The 15,218-nt window shown below is 40.2% G+C and overlaps 2 non-coding genes across 2 annotated transcripts; one reads left to right on the top strand and one right to left on the bottom strand.

Moving 5' to 3' along the window:
• Positions 1-3,602: 3,602 nt before the first annotated feature.
• Positions 3,603-3,706, bottom strand: LOC112724226 (small nucleolar RNA R71). Its single transcript, XR_003163400.1, has one exon. It is a non-coding gene; the product is annotated as a small nucleolar RNA R71 (small nucleolar RNA).
• A 10,412-nt stretch (positions 3,707-14,118) lies between these two features.
• LOC112724738 (small nucleolar RNA R71) lies at positions 14,119-14,226 on the top strand. Its single transcript, XR_003163887.1, has one exon. It is a non-coding gene; the product is annotated as a small nucleolar RNA R71 (small nucleolar RNA).
• The last annotated feature ends 992 nt before the right edge of the window (positions 14,227-15,218 follow it).

Below are 15,218 nucleotides of genomic sequence, written 5' to 3'. Positions count from 1 at the left end.
GGGAGGGGGGGGTTAAGGTTCGGCCATATGGGTGGGTTTGGGTGGGAAATTGGTTTTGAATTTTGAAGGTAGGTGGAGTTTATGAGGTAGGTTTATGGGGAAGAGTGGATGGATGTGAGTGGTGAAGAGGTGATGGGGAAGAGAGTTTGAGGTGATTGGTGAAGGATTTTTGGGGAAGAGTGTTTATGGGGTTGTGTGAAAGAGAGTGGTGAGAAGAAGTGAGTGGAGGTAGGTGGGGATCCTGTGGGGTCCACAGATCCTGAGTGGATCCTGTGGGGTCCACAGATCCTGAGTGGATCCTGTGGGGTCCACAGATCCTGAGGTGTTTGATGCCAAGGCATCTTAGGCTAGTTTCACTAGCATTTTTCTGTTAGTTTTAGTTGTTTTATGCATTTTCTTGAGCTTAAAGTAACCAAGAATGGTTAAATGAATAACAAAGTAATGAACCATCCAAACAATATGATTTTGATGCAAATTCCATGAGTTTTTAGTTATATTACTTGAATGCTATGAATGGAAGATTTCTCATGAAATTTTGCAAGACTTTGATGCAATTGTTTGGATGATTTCAGGGAAGAAGAGGCTAAGCAAGGAAGCAACAAAATCAATAAAGGAAGCTTGAATATCACATGTGGAGTTTAAGTTCCAGTTTAAGCCTAAACTGGAGCTTAAACGCCAGAATCATGAAGGGCTAAGAAATGCTGGAATTGAAGTTTAACCTCCAGTTTAACCTTAAACTGGAGGTTAAACGCCAGAATGAAAGTCTCACCAAAGAAGCATTTCCACGTTTAACCTCCAGTTTAACCTTAAACTGGAGGTTAAACGCCAGAAGTGAGAAGGGCACCAAGGGGGGCAGTTCCACGTTTAACCTCCAGTTTAACCTTAAACTGGAGGTTAAACGCCAGAAAGGGGAAAAGCACCAGGGAGCCATTTCCACGTTTAAGCTCCAGTTTGACCTTAAACTGGAGCTTAAACGTGTTCGACCAAGTTTCTCCTCCAGGGTTGCTTTCTCCATTTCCACGTTTAAGCTCCAGTTTAACCTTAAACTGGAGCTTAAACGTGTTCGACACCTCCAGGGCTACCTTTCTCAGCTTCCACGTTTAAGCTCCAGTTTAACCTTAAACTGGAGCTTAAACGTGTTCGACACCTCCAGGGCTACCTTTCTCAGCTTCCACGTTTAAGCTCCAGTTTAACCTTAAACTGGAGCTTAAACGTGTTCGACCTCCAGGGCTACCTTTTCTACCTCCACGTTTAAGCTTCAGTTTAACCTTAAACTGAAGCTTAAACGTGTTCGACTAAGTTACCCTCCAGGGCTGCCTTCTTCCATTTCCACGTTTAAGCTTCAGTTTAACCTTAAACTGAAGCTTAAACGTGCTACCACAAAAGGCATCACTGGAAGTGTCTGGCGTTTAAGCTGCAGTTTAAGCTTAAACTGCAACTTAAACGCCACTCTTGGAAAAGGTTTCTGGGCAAAAAATATTGCGGTTTAAGTTAGTATTTGAGCACAAACATTAACTTAAACTTACTCTGGTATGAAACCCAATTGAATATCATGGTTTATGGGATTGGGCCTGAAGGATTGATGAGTCTGAAATTTCAATTTATTGAGTCATGTGTCATTATTTGATTATCACTAAGTTGGCTCAATGAATGTTACAGAATTTGGATCAACAGCCTCATCAAGATTATGGATCATAAACCCAAGGCAAAAGGAAAGCAGGGAGAGGCCTCAAAGCCCAAGAAACACAACAGAAGCTCAATATAGAAAGTGTATAAATAGGATAGAATTTAAGTTAGGAAGGACTTTTACCTTTTCATTTAGCTAGTTTTCATATCTTTGTAATTGAATTCAGAGCTATGACTCACTAAACCCCCTTTCATTGGGTTAGGGAGCTCTATTGTAATTCAATGAATCAATAATAGTTTATCTTCTTCTTCAATCTTTTCTCTTGAATTTTGTTAGAAAGCTTCTCGATCTAATTCCATTGGGTAGTTGTCTTGGGAAAGAAACTACCCATAATTGGAATCCTTCGGAACCTTGGGAAAGGAATGAAGGATTCATGCTAGAGAAGCTTTCTCACAGTGAATTGGATTGGGGTTTGGATGGATATTGTGACATGTAATCCTACCAAATTGTGGTTCATGAAACTGTGTGGTATAATCAGTGATCGAGCATCATCTCTTCTTATGAACATTTAAACCAAGGGATTGGGAATTTGTTTGTTTTTAGAGAGAATTGGTGAGCCAAGGGATTGGGATCCAATCATATAAGATTGCCAAGCAAAATTCAATGAACGCATTGGTTGAGGAAGAGATAAACATGTTTTGATTCGGAGATCTCAATATCTCCTATAACCCAATGAATTCCCATTTCTGATTTCCACTTTCTCTTTACATTCTGCAACTCAATTCATGCAATCACCCCCATTCCCTTTTAATTTCAGCAATTTAGCTTCTGCTCTTTAATTCATGCAATTTAAGATTCCGCCATTTCAATTTCTTGTCATTTACGTTTCCCGCCAATTTTACATTCCGCAACTCTCATCTAAATCTTGATTCCGCTCAACTAGAACACACTTCCAATCCGAATTGCTCACTCAACCAATCCTTGTGGGATTCGACCTCACTCTATTATGAGTTTTTACTTGACGATAACCGGTGCACTTGCCGGAAGGAATTTTGCCGATCGTGCAATTTCCTAAATCGTAGCATAACAAGTTTATGCGCATCAAGTTTATGGCGCCGTTGCCGGGGATTGGTTTTCGATTGACAATTCTCCAATTGGAAGTTAACTAGATTGAGCATTTTTTTTTGTGTTTTGATTAATTCAGTACCAGTTACTTGTTGAATTTTAATTTCTGCACTCTTGTTACATGCTTTCTTTCTTTATGCCTTTAAATTCAAGCAACTAACTCGCTGACTCACTAACTGTTTGAATTAATTCCTCAATTGCTCTAACCATACTCTTCCATTAACCAAGAGTATTTCACTTGTTTGTTGCCTGTGCTGTGTTCTTGTATGACAGGTAGGAGAGGAGAGACATCAACTCCTCCATATACCGAACCAGAGAGGACCCTTCATAGACTTAGAAGGGAAGCAAGAGGGAAGAGAGTACTGGGAGAAGAAGAATCTGAAGGAGAATCTGAGGACAATTTTGAGGAAGCTCTAGATCTCAACATGGATAGAGAAGTTCACAACCATGAGAGAGCTGATGGAAACAATGCCATTCCTGAGAGGAGGGTTCTTAGTTCATACATAAACCCAACCTCTGGGAATTGTGGTAGCAGCATTCAGAAACCACCCATTCAGGCCAACAATTTTGAACTCAAACCACAGCTAATATCACTTGTGGAGAATCATTGTTCATTTGGTGGGAGTGCTAATGAAGATCCCAACCAACATCTCACAAAATTCCTGAGAATTTGTGACACTGTGAAGTCCAATGGAGTCCAGGAAGATGCCTATAAACTGCTTTTGTTCCCATTTTCACTTAGGGACAAAGCAGCTAAGTGGCTGGAATCATTCCCAAGGGGGAGTCTAACAACATGGGATGAGGTGGAAAGCAAGTTTCTGGCACGTTTCTACCCCCACAAAAGGTCAATAGGCTTCGATCTGAGGTTCAGACTTTTAGACAACAAGATGGTGAAACTCTCTACGAGGCATGGGAGAGATTCAAGGATTTGACAAGGAAATGCCCACCAGACATGTTCCATGATTGGGTGCAATTGCATATTTTCTATGATGGACTCTCTTATGAATCAAGGAAGGCTGTAGACCATTCATCAGGAGGTTCATTGAACAGGAAAAAGACTGTGGAAGAAGCCATTGAAGTGATTGAGACAGTGGCTGAGAATGAGTATTACTATGCATCAGAGAGGCACAACACTAAGGGAGTCATGGAGCTGAACCATGTTGATACAATTCTAGCCCAAAACAAGGTGTTTGCCAAGCAACTAGCAGAGCTTACCAGGCAATTAGAAACAAAGCAAGTGGCGGCAATACACACACAAGATCAAGAGGAAGTAAGCATTAAAGGAGGTGATTGGGAAGAGGCCAACTATGTGGGAAACCAACAAAGGCAATCATATGATCCACATTCCAACACTTACAACCCAGGATGGAAAAATCACCCAAACTTTGGGTGGGGGAATCAACAAACCCAACCACAAAACCACAAACCTTACAACCACAACCAATATAACAATTCCACATACCAAAACTCCAACCAAAGATCATACCAAGCCACACAAAACACTTACTCCCAACCATCATATCATGGCCAAAATAATCAACCTACCCAACCTAATCCGAACCAACAATTTCAAGATCAATTAAACCGGATAGAAGGAATGATGGCAACCATGAGTCAAGACATAACCGAATTGAAAGGCTTCAGGGATGATGTGAGAGCTACCTTAAGAAACCATGGTGAAAAACTCAAGAGGATGGAGTCTCAAGTAGGAGAGCTATCTCAACAGGCCCCCAAATCAACTGCAGTGTTCCCTAGTGACACAGAAAAGAATCCTAAAGGGGAACAAAAGAGAGTGAGATGGGAAGAATGCAAGGCCATCACCATATTGAAGGAAGTTTCAGAAGAAGAAGGAATCAGGCCCTCAGAGCAGGAGCCAGAAATCTTGAAGGAAGGTGTGGAAGAAGTTAAGCAGGAAAGTGAAACTGAGCAAGCCAAGGAACTGCAAAAAGGCACGATGGAAACATACCAACCAAAAGCACCATTTCCTCAGAGGTTAGGAGGAGGTGAAAAAGGGAAAACCTATTCAAGGTTTTTAGAGACATTTAAGTCTCTCCATATCAATATTCCCTTTCTTGAGATTCTCCATCAAATGCCTACACACATCAAGTATTTAAAGGAATTGTTGAGCAAGAAAAGAGTTTTGAAGGGAGGACAAACGGTAACAATGAACAAAGAATGCAGTGCCCTCATCAAGAAGGACACAGTCTCTAAGAAAACAGACCCAGGAAGTTTTCATATTCCTTGCATCATAGGAGAAACAAAAATTGACAGAGGATTCTGTGATCTAGGAGCTAGCATAAATGTGATGCCTCTAACTCTTATGAAGAGACTACAACTGAATGAGGTGAGATCCACTGATGTAATCATACAACTGGCTGACAAAACTCAGAAGCAAGCTGAAGGGGTGGTTGAGAATGTGCTGGTGAAGGTGGGAGATTATTACTTCCCCACAGACTTTGTCATTTTGGACATGGAGGAAAGCTACCTACACCCTATCATTCTGGGAAGACCATTTCTAGCCACTACTAGAGCGCTCATAGATGTAGAACAAGGAGAGCTAATTCTGAGAATACATGATGAACAGCTCATTTTCAAAGTTTTCAAACCTGCATCTGAGCCTGAACCAGAACCTGAAAAGCCTAAGGATGATAGTAGCCATCTGTGTTTGGAGGAAAGTAATCCAGCAGCTGAAACTCTAAAACAGTCCTTGGAAGGCAAACAAGAGTTGCAAGAGTTAAAGCCACAAGAATCAATGGAAACAGATCAGAAGGATCTTCCTAGCATAAGGGTCAATGAAGAAATCCTCAAGAGAAAGGGAAGAATGATAGGGAAATTACCAAGAGGGTGGAGAAATAAGAAAATTCCCACTGAAGGTTTTTCTCCGGGAGATAAAATGATATCAAGTCATTATCTGCCAATTCCACCTGGCCTCAAAACCATTCCTTCCCAGCTCCCTCAAGTGTTCACAATCAGGAAAGTTCTTTCTATGGAACATTTAGAGGTCATGAAGGAATCAAGTGGGGACGTTTGCATAGTGAGAGGAGAAGACGTCAAGCACTACAATCCACCCTAACAAGGGACAACCGTCAAGCTAGTGACGTTAAAGAAGCGCTTCATGGGAGGCAACCGATGTTTTTAATATCCTTACTCTTTATTGTTTTGTTTTGCATCTAATAAAGCATGGTTTCTCATGCATGAACTTGAATCCTCAGGACAACTGCTGAAAGAGTGCACTAAACATTGCATGTAAAATACAATTTGTCTCTAAGTTTGGTGTGCCTGAAGGCACCCAAATTTTATTCAAAATGCATTCAATTTTTCATGCAAAGTGCACAACCAAACATTAAGTTTGGTGTTCCTCTTTGAACACGGTTCATGAAAAGCAAGAAGTTCCTCTGGATTTCGAAATTCATGACAAGTGGACCATTCGCATGTTTTAATACTTTGGTTTCAATTACTTAGGATAGTAAATTTGTTTAGAATCAAAGAGCCAAAGTGACTATGATTTATTAGAATTATGCACATTCATCAAGGACAACCAATATGGATTTCATGTCATCAGGAGACTTTACCAAACACTAAGTTTGGTGTCCAGTAATAAGTGTGCATACATACACAAGTCACGGCTTTAAGCTCATCAAGTTAATCATTGATTTACATGTGCAAGTACTATTCATCATTCACATGGACCGAAAAATGATAGCACACTTGTTTGCTTGTGCAGGTACAAAAGAAAAGACAAAAATGGAGGAAAAAGACAAAGGGAGGTACGGTGCTTGGTCAAAAAGAAAGTTCACAAGTCTTTGAAGCTAACACATGGGAAAAGGAAGTTCTGCAAGAAAAGATTGCTACATGTACAACCTAATGCACCCAGAATACTTCCAAGAAAATGAAAAAGCAATTCGTCCTTCTCCCTAATTCATATATTTACCATCAAGCCACCCTTCACAAGCCACCCTAGCCGTCCATTTTTCACTTACGGCATTATAAAGAACCACTTGGGGAACGAGTTCAACACCACCAAATCTCCTTCATGCACATTTCCTTCATCATAGCATAAACTATCTCTTGCCGAAAACAACCTCCCCTCACTTCCAACAACACTTCTTGCTTCACCTTGTCAACGTTAGCTTGTCACTTACCCCAAAACTAAAGAACCAATGGCAGCTTCATCTAGCCACAAAAGAAGAAAAGACAAGCAACCAATGGAGGAGAACAGGGAATTCGATGCAAGGAGATACAAATCAGTTTTCCATGAGATTCAAGCCGAATGGATGAGACCTAAAAGGGTACTAGCTGAAGTTCCCTTTGACCTTGAAAAGGATGAGTTCCCAGGTGTTTGGGAGAAGATCAAAAAGAGGAAGTGGGAGCTCCTGACTAAGCCAATCACTAAAATCAACATCAACTTGGTGAAGGAGTTCTATGCAAATGCAGTGAGGGAAGACTCAACCAAGAAACCCACATACAAAAGCTATGTGAGAGGGGTGGAAGTTGACTTCAGCCCCAAGGCAATCATGAAAACTCTTGGCCTGAAAAACATACATTTCAGCCAAGCAAGTTATGAGGAAAGGATGATAGGAGAACCTGACTACACGACTATTGCTGAAGATCTTTGTGCCATCAGAGCTGAATGGGTGAGAAAAACAAGAGGGGCTCCAAGAGTCTTGAGAAGGGGAGACCTAACACCTGAAGCTAAAGGGTGGTATGCAATAGTTAGGAGATCCATCCTACCCACTGCAAACTCTTCAGAAATAGTCCCTAAAAGAGCCATCTTGCTACATTGCATTATGGTGGGAGGGGAGATCAAAGTTCATAAACTCATTGCTGAACAGATACAAGAGTTTAGTGAGAAAAGTGACCCTGAATCCTGGCTCCACTTCCCTAGCACCATCATTAGACTATGCATCGATGCCCAAGTACCACTTGAAGATGAAAGACCTAATTGGCTATATCCTGGATTGGCCATAACTGCGTACAGAATGACTCTTGGCCCAACTGCTCCAAGACATACAAGAAGAAGAAATGAAGAAGGGCAACAAGCGGAAGCCGAGCAAGAAGCAGAACAAGAAGGACAGGAAGGAGAAGACAGAGAAGAAGAGCAAGAAGAGCAAGCAATTCCAGAAAGAAGACAACGAATTCCCAGAGACCCCATGGATATGAGCAGAATGCAGGAAATCATGGAAGGAATGTCTCAACAATACATGAGGTCTCAGGAGAGACAAGAGGACTTTCACCTAAAAATGATGGATATGCAAAGGAACTTTGAATCAAGATTCTTAGATCTGCAAAGGGAACAGAATTTACACTTACAGGAATCCTTCAGCCACATATGCCAACACCAAGATGCCAATGTCTTGGCAATCAAGGAAGCCACCACTTTACAGAATGCAAGATACTCAGTCCAAGCTGATTACAACATCAGTTCGCAAATCAAGCTTAACTACATAGGGGAACATCTACACAAGATGGACCCAGCATTCCCAGCTTTTGATGAGTATTTCAAAGGGAGGAAAGAAGGAGAAATAAACAAGGCAATGATCCTTGAAAAAGGAGTGGAAGAAACGATGAAAAAGGCTGGATTCTGGAAAAAGCTCATAAGAAAAGACAAAGGAAGCACAAGTGGTCAAAAAGAGGCAGGAAGCAAGAAGAAGCAGGATCCCAAGAATTAAGAAGAACCAAGCAATAAATAAGAGGTGGTCTCGTTCCTTAATAATCAAATGATAATTGGTGAATTGTCTTTATGAGCTTTCTTTCATCATAAGTCATTTAAGTGTTATGTGGAGTTTTTTTTTTTAGTATGAGTGTCTGTTTATTGCTTTGAATAAAGTGAATGCCTAGATGTTTGGATATAACTTCACCTTCTTAAACAAATGCTTGCCATGCTTGTTCTGTTTCCAAAAATAAAAGAAAAGTTGAACAAAAGTAACTTGGCTCAATTAGTGACAAATCAAGTAGAATTAAGTGGTGGTATGCATGCTTGATTGTTTAGTCAGATCACTGGAAATAGAGTGTAGAATTATCATTTTTTGTGTAGAAATTGAAAACTGTCTATGGATCTTGATGAATAAATGTCTTTGGCCATGAAAAAGAAAGAAAAAGAAGAAGAAAAAGCCACTGAAAAAGGGCAACCAAAAAGCAAAAAAAAAAAAATTGAGAAAATAAGCTAGGCACCAATGGTTTGAACTTCTGAGACAAATGCCTGTGGTGTTTATGTATTAAGGATATGCTTGGATGAATAGGTTCTGAGGAGTGTTTCAACACTCGGTAACTTGGGTTAACTAACCCGGGATTATCAACCAAAAGTCCATTATCAAGAGCAACCTAAATACAAAACATTTAGTCACACAAAGAGGTGCTGGGCACCAATGTCTCAAGAAGAAAGGTGAACTAAAATGCCTGGAGTGGATATGTGTAGTACACTGATAAGAAAAAGAAAATGCCAAAGGCTTGTGCAACACATGACACTAAGCAAACAAGGAGCAAAGAAGCTCTAAGAAAAAGAAAAGAAAAACAAAGAAGAGAAGTGCCAAGGACATAAGAATAACAAGAGGCCATAGCAGTGTTTGATGGATGCAAGGAAAAAGTGATAATCTTACCTGATAAGAATGAAAAAGTGATGCTGCAACTTTCTGCATAAAACCCTTCTGATGAACTTCAAATGCTTGCTAATATAGCCAATGTAATTGCTTTCTGTTTCATACTTTCTTCTCAAATAACTCAGGACTTGCTTAGGGACAAGCAAGTATTAAGTTTGGTGTTGTGATGCCAAGGCATCTTAGGCTAGTTTCACTAGCATTTTTCTGTTAGTATTAGTTGTTTTATGCATTTTCTTGAGCTTAAAGTAACCAAGAATGGTTAAATGAATAACAAAGCAATGAACCATCCAAACAATATGATTTTGATGCAAATTCCATGAGTTTTTAGTTATATTACTTGAATGCTATGAATGGAAGATTTCTCATGAAATTTTGCAAGACTTTGATGCAATTGTTTGGATGATTTCAGGGAAGAAGAGGCTAAGCAAGGAAGCAACAAAATCAATAAAGGAAGCTTGAATATCACATGTGGAGTTTAAGTTCCAGTTTAAGCCTAAAGTGGAGCTTAAACGCCAGAATCATGAAGGGCTAAGAAATGCTGGAATTGAAGTTTAACCTCCAGTTTAACCTTAAACTGGAGGTTAAACGCCAGAATGAAAGTCTCACCAAAGAAGCATTTTCACGTTTAACCTCCAGTTTAACCTTAAACTGGAGGTTAAACGCCAGAAGTGAGAAGGGCACCAAGGGGGGCAGTTCCACGTTTAACCTCCAGTTTAACCTTAAACTGGAGGTTAAACGCCAGAGAGGGGAAAAGCACCAGGGAGCCATTTCCACGTTTAAGCTCCAGTTTGACCTTAAACTGGAGCTTAAACGTGTTCGACCAAGTTTCTCCTCCAGGGTTGCTTTCTCCATTTCCACGTTTAAGCTCCAGTTTAACCTTAAATTGGAGCTTAAACGTGTTCGACACCTCCAGGGCTACCTTTCTCAGCTTCCACGTTTAAGCTCCAGTTTAACCTTAAACTGGAGCTTAAACGTGTTCGACACCTCCAGGGCTACCTTTCTCAGCTTCCACGTTTAAGCTCCAGTTTAACCTTAAACTGGAGCTTAAACGTGTTCGACCTCCAGGGCTACCTTTCTCAGCTTCCACGTTTAAGCTCCAGTTTAACCTTAAACTGGAGCTTAAACGTGTTCGACCTCCAGGGCTACCTTTTCTACCTCCACGTTTAAGCTTCAGTTTAACCTTAAACTGAAGCTTAAACGTGTTCGACTAAGTTACCCTCCAGGGCTGCCTTCTTCCATTTCCACGTTTAAGCTTCAGTTTAACCTTAAACTGAAGCTTAAACGTGCTACCACAAAAGGCATCACTGGAAGTGTCTGGCGTTTAAGCTGCAGTTTAAGCTTAAACTGCAACTTAAACGCCACTCTTGGAAAAGGTTTCTGGGCAAAAAATATTGCGGTTTAAGTTAGTATTTGAGCACAAACATTAACTTAAACTTACTCTGGTATGAAACCCAATTGAATATCATGGTTTATGGGATTGGGCCTGAAGGATTGATGAGTCTGAAATTTCAATTTATTGAGTCATGTGTCATTATTTGATTATCACTAAGTTGGCTCAATGAATGTTACAGAATTTGGATCAACAGCCTCATCAAGATTATGGATCATAAACCCAAGGCAAAAGGAAAGCAGGGAGAGGCCTCAAAGCCCAAGAAACACAACAGAAGCTCAATATAGAAAGTGTATAAATAGGATAGAATTTAAGTTAGGAAGGACTTTTACCTTTTCATTTAGCTAGTTTTCATATCTTTGTAATTGAATTCAGAGCTATGACTCACTAAACCCCCTTTCATTGGGTTAGGGAGCTCTATTGTAATTCAATGAATCAATAATAGTTTATCTTCTTCTTCAATCTTTTCTCTTGAATTTTGTTAGAAAGCTTCTCGATCTAATTCCATTGGGTAGTTGTCTTGGGAAAGAAACTACCCATAATTGGAATCCTTCGGAACCTTGGGAAAGGAATGGAGGATTCATGCTAGAGAAGCTTTCTCACAGTGAATTGGATTGGGGTTTGGATGGATATTGTGACATGTAATCCTACCAAATTGTGGTTCATGAAACTGTGTGGTATAATCAGTGATCGAGCATCATCTCTTCTTATGAACATTTAAACCAAGGGATTGGGAATTTGTTTGTTTTTAGAGAGAATTGGTGAGCCAAGGGATTGGGATCCAATCATATAAGATTGCCAAGCAAAATTCAATGAACGCATTGGTTGAGGAAGAGATAAACATGTTTTGATTCGGAGATCTCAATATCTCCTATAACCCAATGAATTCCCATTTCTGATTTCCACTTTCTCTTTACATTCTGCAACTCAATTCATGCAATCACCCCCATTCCCTTTTAATTTCAGCAATTTAGCTTCTGCTCTTTAATTCATGCAATTTAAGATTCCGCCATTTCAATTTCTTGTCATTTACGTTTCCCGCCAATTTTACATTCCGCAACTCTCATCTAAATCTTGATTCCGCTCAACTAGAACACACTTCTAATCCGAATTGCTCACTCAACCAATCCTTGTGGGATTCGACCTCACTCTATTGTGAGTTTTTACTTGACGATAACCGGTGCACTTGCCGGAAGGAATTTTGCCGATCGTGCAATTTCCTAAATCGTAGCATAACAAGTTTATGCGCATCAGTGTTCAAGGATTTACATCCCTGCACCCATTAGGCATGTAAAAATGCGTTTGCACACAACTCTGGGCGTTCAGCGCCAGGTTGGTGGCCATTTTGGGCGTTCAACGCCCATTTGTGTGCCATTTATGGCGTTGAACGCCAGAACTATGCCTGTTCTGGCGTTCAGCGCCCAGAAGCTGCCCATTTTGGGCGTTCAGCGCCAGAACCATGCTCTGTTCTGGCGCTGAACGCCAGACAGATGCTCCTCCAGGGTGTGATTTTTCTTCTGCTGTTTTTGATTCTGTTTTCAATTTTTCTATTTATTTTGTGACTCCACATGATCATGAACCTATAAAGACATGAAAAATAATGAAAATAAAAATTAGATAAATAAACATTGGGTTGCCTCCCAACAAGCGCTTCTTTAATGTCAATAGCTTGACAGTGGGCTCTTCATGGAGTCTCACAGGTGTGCAGAGCTTTGTTGAGACTCCCCAACACCAAACTTAGAGTTTGGATATGGGAGTTCAACACCAAACTTAGAATTTGGTTGTGGCCTCCCAACACCAAACTTAGAGTTTGACTGTGGGGGCTTTGGTTGACTCTGCTTTGAGAGAAGCTTTTCATGCTTCCTCTCCATGGTTGCAGAGAGAGATCCTTGAGTTTTAAACACAAGGGAGTCCTCATTCATTTGGAGGACTAATTCTCCTCTGTCAACATCAATCACAGCTCTTGCTGTGGCCAGGAAAGGTCTTCCTAGGATAATGGATTCATCCTCTTCCTTTCCAGTATCCAGGACTATGAAATCAGCAGGGATGTAAAGGCCCTCAACCTTTACTAACACGTCCTCTACTTGTCCATAAGCCTGTTTTCTTGAATTGTCTGCCATCTATAATGAGATTTTAGCAGCTTGCACCCCATAGATTCCCAGTTTCTCTATTACAGAGAGGGGCATGAGGTTTATTCCTGAACCAAGGTGTCACAGAGCCTTAAAGATCATGGTGCCTATGGTACAAGATATTATGAACTTTCCAGGATCCTGTTTCTTCTGAGGTAATGTCAGTTGATCCAGATCATTTAGTTCATTGATGAACAAGGGAGGTTCAACTTCCCAAGTATCAATGCCAAATAATTTGGCATTCAGTTTCATGATTGCACCAAGAAACTTGGCAGTTTGCTCTTCAGTGACATCCTCATTCTCTTCAGAAGAGGAATACTCATCAGAGCTCATGAAGGGCATAAGGAGGTTCAATGGAATCTCTATGGTCTCTAGATGAGCCTCAGAGTCCTTTGGTTCCTCAGAGGGAAGCTCCTTATTGATCACTGGACGTCCCAGGAGGTCTTCCTCCTTGGGATTCACGTCCTCCTCTCCTTCTTTGGGTTCGGCCATGGTGCTTATGTCAATGGCCTTGCACTCTCCTTTTGGATTCTCTTCTGTATTGCTTGGGAGAGTACTAGGAGGGATTTCAGTGATCCTTTTACTCAGCTGGCCCACTTGTGCTTCCAGATTTCTAATGGAAGATCTTGTTTCATTCATGAAACTTACAGTGGCCTTAGATAGATCAGAGACTAAGTTTGCTAAATTAGAAGTATTTTGTTCAGAGTTATCTGTCTGTTGCTGAGTGGATGATGGAAAAGGTTTATTATTGTTAAACCTGTTTCTTCCACCATTATTAAAGCCTTGTTGAGGCTTTTGATCCTTCCATGAGAAATTTGGATGATTTCTCCATGATGAGTTATAGGTGTTTCCATAAGGTTTATTTAAGTAATTCACCTCTGCTATTGCAGGGTTCTCAGGATCATAAGCTTCTTCTTCATAAGAAGCCTCTTGAGTACTGTTGGATGCAGCTTGCATTCCATGCAGACTCTGAGAAATCATATTGACTTGCTGAGTCAATATTTTATTCTGAGCCAATATGGCATTCAGAGTATCAATTTCAAGAACTCCCTTCTTCATAGGCGTCCCATTACTCACAGGATTCCTCTCGGAAGTGTACATGAACTGGTTATTAGCAACCATGTCAATGAGTTCTTGAGCTTCTGCAGGCGTTTTCTTTAGGTGAATGGATCCACCTGCAGAAGTGTCCAATGACATCTTAGATAGCTCAGATAAACCATCATAGAATATATTCAGGATGGTCTATTCTGAAAGCATGTCAGAAAGACACTTTTTGGTCAGTCCTTTGTATCTCTCCCAAGCTTCATAGAGGGATTCACCTTCTTTCTGTCTGAAGGTCTGAACATCCACTCTAAGTTTACTAAGCTTTTGAGGAGGAAAGAACTTGGCTAAGAAAGCCTTGACTAGCTTATCCCAAGAGTTCAGGCTATCCTTAGGTTGAGAATCCAACCACAGTCTAGCTCTGTCTCTTACAGCAAAAGGGAAAAGCATGAGCCTGTAGACTTCAGGATCTACTCCATTAGTCTTAATAGTATCACATATCTGCAAGAACTCAGTTAAGAACTGAAAAGGATCTTCAGATGGAAGTCCATGAAACTTGCAGTTCTGCTGCATCAGAGAAACTAATTGAGGTTTCAGCTCAAAGTTGTTTGCTCCAATGGCAGGAATAGAGATGCTTCTTCCATGTAAATTGGAATTTAGTGCAGTAAAGTCACCAAGCATCCTCCTTGCATTATTATTATTTTCGGCTGCCATCTCCTCTTCTTGTTCGAAAATTTCTGAAAGGTTATCTCTGGATTGTTGTAATTTAGCTTCTCTTAATCTTTTCTTCAGAGTCCTTTCAGGTTCCGGATCTGCTTCAACAAGAATATTCTTGTCCTTGCTTCTGCTCATATGACAAAGAAGAGGGCACAGAAAAAATAATAATAATAGTATGGATCCTTTATACCACAGTATAGGGATCCCTTTGTGAGTGGAAGAAAAGAGGGAGACAAAATATGTAATGTAATGGAAGAAACACAACTGTGAGGAGGGTTTAGATGTGAGATGAGATGTTAGTAGATGAATAAATAAATAGAATAAGATGGGAGAGGGAGAATTTTCGAAAATAATTTTTGAAAAAGGGTTAGTGATTTTCGAAAATAGTTTTTGAAAAAGGTTAGTAATTTTCGAAAAAATTTTGAAATCAAAAATAAAAATAATTAGTTAATTAAAAAGAAATTTTTGAAAAAGAGGGAAGATATTTTCGAAAATTAGAGAGAGAGAGAGTTAGTTAGATAGTTTTGAAAAAGTTAAGAAACAAACAAAAAGTTAGTTAGTTAGTTGAAACAAATTTTGAAAAGATAAGAAGT

This window comes from Arachis hypogaea, chromosome 11 (genome assembly GCF_003086295.3).
Source record: "Arachis hypogaea cultivar Tifrunner chromosome 11, arahy.Tifrunner.gnm2.J5K5, whole genome shotgun sequence".
Taxonomy (NCBI): domain Eukaryota; kingdom Viridiplantae; phylum Streptophyta; class Magnoliopsida; order Fabales; family Fabaceae; genus Arachis; species Arachis hypogaea.
The sequence above is the reverse complement of the archived record's forward strand: the minus strand, read 5'-3'. Positions and strand labels throughout refer to the sequence as shown.